At 35.8% G+C, this 10,000-nt stretch overlaps 2 long non-coding RNA genes across 44 annotated transcripts in view; one reads left to right on the plus strand and one right to left on the minus strand.

The window, feature by feature from the left end:
* The window catches only part of LOC106871257 (uncharacterized), a 434,384-nt gene that overhangs the window by 140,962 nt on the left and 283,422 nt on the right, over positions 1–10,000 (plus strand). For all 43 annotated transcript variants that reach the window (XR_016237577.1, XR_016237575.1, XR_016237593.1 and 40 more), the window contains one exon: positions 5,965–6,131. This is a non-coding gene — a long non-coding RNA (uncharacterized LOC106871257). The remainder of the gene's footprint in view (positions 1–5,964; positions 6,132–10,000) is intronic.
* LOC149131617 (uncharacterized) overlaps positions 1–10,000 on the minus strand; it is a 75,607-nt gene that overhangs the window by 16,941 nt on the left and 48,666 nt on the right. The window lies entirely within an intron of this gene.

The following is a 10,000-nucleotide window of genomic DNA, read 5'->3' on the forward strand; positions in this document are numbered from 1 at the left end:
GTCATCCTATCCCTAATCTCTGCATTATGCCTTGCCCTGTCCCTCGAAAATATCAACCCTCTAATATTCCTTTTGTTCGTATGCTGTTTAAGGATACATCTGTTTTTAGTCCATCGTATTTTCTATCCATTTTTTTTTCTTCTTCGACATTCTGCTCTTCAAGTATTTGCTATATTCCAATCCCTCGCAATGTTACAGTAATCAATATATCCCTTGCACCTCAGATATGTGACTCTATCAGATCTTGGTTCGATATTCAAAGGATGATGAAATTCAATAAATTTATTAATCCCTCCTGTTTATTATTGTTCTTTGAGGCACATCATTGTAGTGTTGACTGGAGCATCATTGCCGCTTCAAAGCGGGTTCATGGCCTCACCCTTTTTAAATATTCACTTCTTTGGGAGATGGGGGGGGGGCTTCCTTTTTCTTCCTTCTGTTTTTGCATTCACCTCGACAATTTGGAAACTTCACTCCATTATCTATCCCTCATCATATGATGATGAAGGAGTGCTATTTGTTGCTATTGTCGGGGAACGAAGGTACTTGCACCTTTGTTTGTAGGACCGAGCTCAAGGCGACCGCCACCACAATTTCTATAGCTGTCACTAAAAGTGCTCGGGAAACTGGTTCTGCCGATTTTGTTGCCGCCTCAGGAGCTGTCCGCTGTTTTCTCTTCCCTCTACTTTTCTGCTGTTCCCATTTCTTAACGGAAAAAAAAGGCCTTGAAGTTATTCTGTTTTACAACTACATGTGCCACAAATAGGCCCTTTGCCATGCACTAACAATCCTATGCTCTTCATTTTGGCGAGACGAAGTGCATATGACTAATAGCGTTGGCTCCAGTATAGTTTTGTGACTTTTTTGTTGGGGTGGGGTCAGTGCTTACAAGCCCACTCTGACTCCTCCTGAGCATATCTGGCCTACATCAGTTTTCTATGTGACTTCTGAAATTTTCTACTCTTACATCAGTTGTGTTTTGATTATGTCCACGAGCCAGAAAATACTGTAGACGCCCTATAAGCCTCACAGTCGAGAAAATTTCTCTCGATATTTCATGGAGCGTTTCTTCCAATTTCTGTGTAGACTCCAATCTCCCATCTCAAGGTACAGAAACATTCTTTTCCATGTTGTCCGTTCTTGGGTTAGATTCCGTGGGGTAAAGAGATACTATTTGGCTTAACACAATTATCCCAGTCAATCTTTTTTATTATTTATTTAAATTTTTGTAGATCTTGAAAAATCGAAAACCCCCGTCTATATCACAGGCAGACAAAAATTAACTCTTCTAACTATTATCGAATATATTTGTCTGTGTGCTGGCTTGTCATTGTTATTGTTTTCACTGCTATCAGAAGGATGAAATGCAATGTCGACCTCAGCACAATTTGAACTCAGAACGTAAAAACAGACGAAATGTCGGTAAACATATTGTCCGGCAAGTTAACGACTCTGCCAGCTGGTAGTCTTAATTACTTCGTAAGTTAAAAGTTCTTTTATAAAGGCTCTAAAGACAAATTGTTCTTTTGTCTGCATCCCGAAAGACGGGAACAGACATCTACAAGTAATGCTATTGTCAAATACTCTAAAGAAAACATTGCAGTCACAAAATATTGTACAACTTTAAAATATTGCACCATCGAAACTACACTGTACCACAAACTACTGGAACGTTCAAATAATGTACCACCAAATTATGCTTATCCTCCAAAGTACTGAATCACTTAAATATACTGTTATAGTTAAATGTTACACCAGAATTATGTATAAATATCTGCAATCATTCATTTAAACGGCTTACACGTTTACAGAGACCTTTTGCTACTATTTTCTTCTGTCTATTTGGAGTACTCTCGTGGTAAAAGCAGTTATATATATATATGTATATATATATATTGTGTGTATGTGTGTGTATGTGTGTGTTTGTGTGTGTGTATGTGTGTGTGTGTGTGTATTATATTTATTGCTATATCGACTTGTCTATAAATACACTCAGGCATATATACATTATATATGTGTGTGCGTTTATGAATGTCTATGTATATGTATATATATATATATATATATATATATATATATATATATATATGTGTGTGTGTGTGTGTGTGTGCGTGTTAATATATGTGTATGTAATGTATATATTAGCATAGGTATACTCACATACGTATGTATATACATATATGAATAAATGTGTGTGTGTGTATGTGTGTGTTTGTACATTTAATTATGTAATTGCATACGAGTATGCAAGCATGTGTGTGTAATCTTTTTGTTAGAAAACAAAACCTCTGTGGTTAGATATTGATAATATAATTAGTAGCTTAGTAACGAGCACACAGCATTAAAATAGGGTCCCTAGGGTATATAATAATAGGATCATTGTATTAGGCCTTTAATAGTGTATTAACGCTGCATTAAAACCAACCCCTTGATGCCATTAATGTATCATTAATGTTGCCCTCTCAATGCATGAAATGTACCCCTAAAATAACCTCACTTAGAGTCTACAAATATAATTAAATAAACCCTTAAGGTTAGTGATACAGCATCAACTTACCCCGTATTCCTCTTTAAGGTTATGAATATATCAGTATAGATTTAGCTCCCTTGTTTGAAAATATATAACATTAGTACATTCATGCGGGATTTAAGGGCAGTGGATTGGCAGTCTATAGAATGGCGGATAAAATGCCTTGTATCATTTTGTTATGTTCATTTACATCCTGAGTATAAATCCCGTTGCCCTTGTTGTTCGTTCTTCACCTTTCTGGGTTCAAGAAAATAAACACCAGTCATGTAATGGGGTCAATTTAATCTTCGCTTTTTGTTACCCTTCTCCACCACCTTTCTCTGCTGTTTTGTATGCGACTTTGGCGTTTCGGCGGTGTTTCTTATACAATCATTATATATTAGTAGTCGTTAATTCTTAGGCGGTGAGCTGTCAGAATCGTTAACACGCTGTCATTATGCTCTGAGTTCAAATTCCGCCTACATCGACTTTGCCTTTCACCTCTTCGGAGTCAAGAAAATAAGTACCAGCTGTGCATTGGCGTCGATGTAATCGACTCGCCTCTTTCAACTAACTTGCTGACCTAGTGTCAGAATTTGAAAGCAATATTTCTTAATCCCGGAATATTGATAACTGTTGTGATAATGGTGGTGATGCGAGGTTAGCTGTGGTTGTAATGGTGGTGATGGTGGTGATGCTGATGGCATTTGTGGTGTTGGTTGTAGTTGGGATTTTAGTGGTGTTTGGTTATGGTAATAGTAGTGGTTGCTGTTGTCATGATGGTGATTATATTGGTAAGTCTGTTGTTGTTGAGGTGATGGTGGTAGTGTTTTTTACGAGAGAAAGTACTCGTGAGAGGGTACATAGGCACAGAAGAATAGATAGAAACTTTAAAATAGCATGTGAGAGTAGTAGAGTATGATAGAGGAGAGAAAGAGTGAGAGAGAGAGAGAGAGAGAGAAATGGTATGGTGTGGCGCAGGGGAGCAACAGAGGTAGTTAGTAAGGGAGGTGGAGAAATAAAAAAAAATGCTCAGAGAAAAAGACAATAGTTTGAAATACATTAACGAAGACTTCATGTTCTCAACAACGTCATTTATGATTTAAGATAAGACTGTGAAATATTTCTTGAAGAGAGAAAAGACTTAATAATTATGGATTAAAGAAATGAAGTAGGATGAGAAGATCTTAGCACTTTTGCGTCTCAGATTGAAGACTTTTCATTCTCGTAACTTGGATTTAATCAGAATAAATGTGTAGCTCAGTGATTCCCAACGTGGGATATAAGCCCCACAGGTGGGGCCCACAAAAATTGTGGTAGGGCGTGGTGTCGTAGTCACCAGGTACAAGATTCTCATTAAGGTGATTCACTTTTTTTCTCTTAGTCCATAATGTACGTTTTTTTTTGTACTTAGTATTTTATAAAAGAGTTACCAGTAGATTCTTTTGTATTAAATAATTGTGATAAAATATTTAAAATAAAGTTCTTTTTTCAACCACTGGTGGGGCATACATTTTTCTGGAGAGTTTATAGAGGAGCCTGGGGAGAAAATAGGTTGGCAAACATTGATCTAGCAAAACAGAGGACTTTTTTTTAGACTTACATTGTTTAAAGAAAACATCTAGAGTTGCTTGTCCATTTTAGTCTGTGGAAATCATCTTATCAACAAGTTTATAGCCACAACCACCTTAGTTGAACAGCCGCTAGACTAACTGTCAAACATCAATAGCTTTGAGTCACGTCTATACATAGATTTTAAAAAAAATATGTACGATATTCAGCGGAGGAGGAATATTGCCCATTCTTCTTAGGCTGTCCTAGATTTAAGCCTTCACCAATAGTAAATAAGATCATTAAGGATCGATCTTTCCTTCTTTTTTTTTTTACTTGTTTCAGTCTTTGGCATGCGACCATGCTGAAGCACCACCTTGAAGAGATTAGTCGAATAAATCGATCTCAATGCTTATAAGTCTGGTACTTATTCTATCGGTCTCTTTTGTCGAACCACTTAGTTACATGGACATAACACACCAACATTGGTTGTCAAGCGATGGTGGGGTACAAACAAAGATACAGAGACACACACACACATAAATATATACATATATACATACGACAGTCTTTTTTCAGTTTCCGTCTACCAAATCCATTCACAAGGCTTTGGTTGGCCCAAGGCTATAGTAGGTGCCATGCAGTGGGACTGAACCCGGAATCATGTGGTTGGGTAGCAAGCTTCTTAAGAAACTCTCAGGAGAGCTGAACAGATGGTCTTCAGCGAAGAAACTGCGTTCAGGCAAGTGTCTCGGCCATTTATTTCTTGAACTCTAAGGGGTCCGAGCTGCATTCAGGTCATATCTTTTGGGTGACCTTCTGGTAGCAAATCTAGCAACTTGAACCCCCCCCCCCCACACACACACACACATTGAGAGAAACAGACGTGGCTATGAGGTAGGACGTTTGCTTCTCAATCACTTGCTTTTGAGTTCAGTCCCAATGCGTGGCATCTTTGGTAAGGTTCTTCTGCTGTAACCTTGGGCCCGACCAAAACCCTGTGAGGGAATCTGATAGACGGAAACTGAAAGAAGTCCGTCGTATATTAATATACATATATATATATATATATATATATATATATATATTTACATACACACACACACGCACACGAACACACACTCACATTCATATATATGTGTGTGTTTGTGTGTGTGTATGTATGAGTATACGTATGGTGTGTGTGTGTGTATTTGTTTTCATCTTTGTGCTTTTTCTGAGCCATCGCTTGACAACCGGTGTTGGTTCATTTAGACCCCTAAATTAGCAGTTCATCAAATATACACCAATAGAACAAGTATCAGGCTTTAGATAAAAGCACTGGGATCGATTTCTTCGACTAAACCCTGCAATAAATCCTCAATATGTCAGCAGTCCAGTGACTGAAATAACCAAAAGATAAAAGATAGGTCGGTCTTCCACGCATACCTTAGGAATGCTAACCCCGGTTCGAAATTTCCCCAAGACACCTGATGAAGGCTGGAGGGTATATCAGCGGAAACGTTGTGTTAACAACAAACAAGATGAGGACAAATATCCGTCAAATGTAAATAATGTAAATCATGTTCATAATTCCTCATCTCTTAAATATAGAACTGTAAGAGCATAAGGCCTGAAATCTGGAGGTAGAAGACCAGTCGATTACATCGACCCCAGTACTCAATTGGTTCTCAATTTATCGACCCTGAAAGGCAAATTCGACCTCGGCGGAATTTAATAATAAGGTAATAATAATGTTAGGTTAGTTTCATTATGTCTTTACGCCAAAGTGACCTGATCAGCTTTCAGATGTTATCAAAGCCAATCTTCTTGCTATTAATTTCACGAATGTTTTAATCCTTTATTTACCTTTGCAGTTGCAAGATAGAAATAATTCTACTTCTATATTTCTCAACTATTTTCAGGGAATTAACTGTTAATTAATGCAGACTCTCAGTTTACCACTAGAAGAAAAGTACGGATGAAGTGGAGGAAGGGGAGTAGGAGTCAGAAGAGAAAAAGAGGAGAAGAAGGAAGTAGAAGGAATAAATGAAGAAAAGGAAGAAACGTTTGCTACTATGTCCAACTTAAGGTATGTCTACAAAGTTTTTTTTTTCTTGGATTGGGTATTTGAACCTTGGAGATAACATCTAAGGACAGTTCATTATTTGTAATTACAAAGGTAATTAGTTGTTCTGGTGAGAAGATTACTCTCAGCATTACGGTTTTTCTTTGGATTTGTGATTAACGTGATGGAGTTGTTGTAAAGTGTTTGCTTTAAGACACCATATTTAAATATTTAGAAGAAAATCCATTCCTCGTATCAACATTCACATGTACGTTCGCATTGCGATGTGTGTGCATGAGAGAGATAAAGAGAGAGAAAGAAGGCGGGAGAGAGAAAGAGAGAAAGAGAAACGGAAAGATTAAGACATCATTCATGGAGAGACAAGAAAATAGTGTATTCTTCTGTGACGCGGGAGACAAAACCCTCGGCAAAATAACAGAATAGAAATACTACGCAGCATACATGGAGCAAGAGGTTTTTTGGACTGTCTGAATTGGTCACTGGGATCAAATACGGAGCCCACTCGTCACTAACTAGAGCGTCTTTATCAAGAACATGACGTTTTTTGTTTTTCAGAGGATCTAGACGATCCACCCCCAGAAAATTTCAAACGAGAGGTCACCAACTGATTCATTTAAGCTAGCCATATCAAGTTTAATCTCTCTTACTTAGTTGCACACGTACTCACTCATTAGCGCGCGCACACACACACACACACACACACACACACACACACACACACATAATCGCGCGTGCGCAAGAAAGGTCTTAATTGGGTAGGCTTAAACTAGATTCTCATGATGAAATTAAAGATTAGACTGGGTTCTTATGATACGTGATATGTGATTAGATACGAAAGATTGATATGACAGATGATACCTATTTTCTTACAGATATTTTAATCTGAGACGATAAGCATGCTAGTTTATATACATAAATACTTACATGCATATATACATACACACATTCACATGTGTTTTGGTGTCTAAGCATACTTATATACATAAGCGAATACACACATATATATGCATATATGTTTATGCATTTAAATAGGCATACAAATATATGCTCATGCATATAGATATATATACAAATACATATATATATATATATATATATATATATATATATATATATATATATATATATATATATATATATATATATATATATATATAATAATAATATTAGGGACAAAATCCAAATTACAGGTAAAAACTCAATTAAAATCAATTTATAAAAAATTAAAATTAAATTGAGCTTTATAGATAAAATATATATAAAATATATAGTTTTAGGGTAAATAACCAAGTTTCAAGAACTCATCGATGAAAATCCACTATCACATATAGAAAAATTAATATTTAAAAGCACAATAAATGAGTATAATATAAAGTAAAGTAAATATCATAAGATAAATATATTATATTATATTATATTATATTATATTATATTTATCTTATGATATTTACTTTACTTTATATTATACTCATTTATTGTGTTTTTAAATATTAATTTTTCTATATGTGATAATGGATTTTCATCGATGAGTTCTTGAAACTTGGTTATTTTCCCTAAAACTATATATATATATATATATATATATATATATATAAATAATTCGTTTGCATTCTTTCAAGAAATATGTTAACCTTTGTAGTATAAACTCATAAAGCCCTGATGAGATTCTGTCCGATATAATTGAAAATGATGACCAATTCTTAGAATAAGGCCCTACCCAAATGCTTAGAATTACCAATCACCTAGGGGCATAAATCGAAACATATATGTAGGTTTGCGCATCTGCCATTTCTTTTAGAGCTTTATGATTTATAATTTATTCGTGTTGTTTTTATAAAAAAATTTCAACATCATTATATCATACATATAAATTATTTAAACATCCATAATTCTCCATTTTCTTCCTTTATATATATATGTATATATGCATGTGTATATATATATTATATATATATATTATGGGAACAGTTAACCCCCTTCATGCCAAATGATATCTCCAACAAATAATGTTTCTCTGGATTCATTAAGGAAACTAAATTAGCGACGGCACTTGAATAATTTCCAATACCTTAATATTAGCATATATTTTATGTTGAAAATGTAAACCAACATTGAAATAGGATCAAATCAGTGTATTTTCATTTTATCACTGAAGAAAAAATATATCCAAGTGTTTGCTTTGCTTTTGTGTGTGTCTGCGGAAGAGTGTGCGTGAACAGCATATAATTGTATATGGAATCGAGAGGACCAGAGAGTTAGATAGGCCAGGGAAGGTTAAATATGCATAGATAAAAGAATATAAAATGGTGCATCAGACAAGATAAATAGTTGGTGATACATACACATAGATATGCAGGTAAAGCAGATGGGTAGATGAATGGACACGCAGACAGGCAGACATCCAAATGAATGGATAAAAATTGCAATTGATAAAAATATAGATGAAGATAGACGGGTAGGCATACAGAAGCAGGTTATAAGACAGACATGTTATACAGAGCAAACCGTTACACGGTATAGAAACGAGAGAAACATAATCAACATTCACACACATGCAAACATAATTAATGTGAATATTTACACATGCATCTCCACATATAAATACTTATGTATGTATGTATGTATTGTGGAGGCGCAATGGCCCGGTGGTTAGGGCAGCGGACTCGCGGTCATAGGATCGCGGTTTCGATTCCTAGACCGGGCGTTGTGAGTGTTTATTGAGCGAAAACATAAAGCTCCACGAGGCCCCCGCAGGGGATTGTGGCGAACCCTGCTGTAGTCTTTTACCACAACTTTCTCTCACTCTTACTTCCTGTTTCTGTTGTACCTGTATTTCAAAGGGCCAGCCTTGTCACACTGTGTCACGCTGAATATCCCCGAGAACTACGTTAAGGGTACATGTGTCTGTGGAGTGCTCAGCCACTTGCACGTTAATTTCACGAGCAGGCTGTTCCATTGATCTGATCAACTGGAACCCTCGACATCGTAAGCGACGGAGTGCCAACAACAACAATGTATGTATGTACGTACGTACGTACATATATATATATTTGTGTGTGTGTGTGTGTGTGTGTGTAATGCGTGAGTATATAGGAATAACTTATCCAGGCGGGTACCGCAAGAGCTCTCAGGTACAGTCCAGCTTTCGGTAAATCTCACCAACTAGTAAGAAGCAGCAAGGATCGCTTAGGGTGTACAATCTCACTGTAAATTCTTCCGAGGAGTCAATCCGGGTTCGCTTCGTTGGAGTGTAAATCCAAAACAATTACAAAGAGTACATCTTCAAATATGACTTTTAGCTTTGATTTTATTATACAGCGTAATTTTTTATCTCGGTTGCATATGCAACTGCACATTCCTTATGCAGCAGAAAGACGTGTCGGTCATTTTAACTAATCATGCTGTAAAATTAACAATCAAAATTAAAAGAAAAAAAATTGAAGATGTACCAGTCTCCATATACTCTGTAATTATTTTGGATTTATTTGTGTGGGGTGGGGGTGGGGGATACACACACACATTTGTTTATATCTACATATATATATATATATATATATATATATATATATATATATATATATATATATATATATATATATATATATATATTAGAGAACATTCGCTGCATCATTCTATTATTCTATCATTATTCAAAGTCTCACACTCGAAAATAAACGCGAGTGCGATGGTCAGAAAAACATGATCAATCCATAAGCTATCAGGTAGGGTGATTGTGATTGGTCAAATTGAGTCGAATGTTTTGTAGGATGTAGGCGACTGGTTCACTGAGCTGCAAAGGGAGCTTACCCAGTAGTAAAAGAATACGACTTAAACATAACAATTTCACACTAAATTAACAACGGTGAACTTTA

The sequence above is a fragment of the Octopus bimaculoides genome, chromosome 20 (genome assembly GCF_046866305.1).
Source record: "Octopus bimaculoides isolate indiv1 chromosome 20, ASM4686630v1, whole genome shotgun sequence".
In the NCBI taxonomy this organism is placed as follows: domain Eukaryota; kingdom Metazoa; phylum Mollusca; class Cephalopoda; order Octopoda; family Octopodidae; genus Octopus; species Octopus bimaculoides.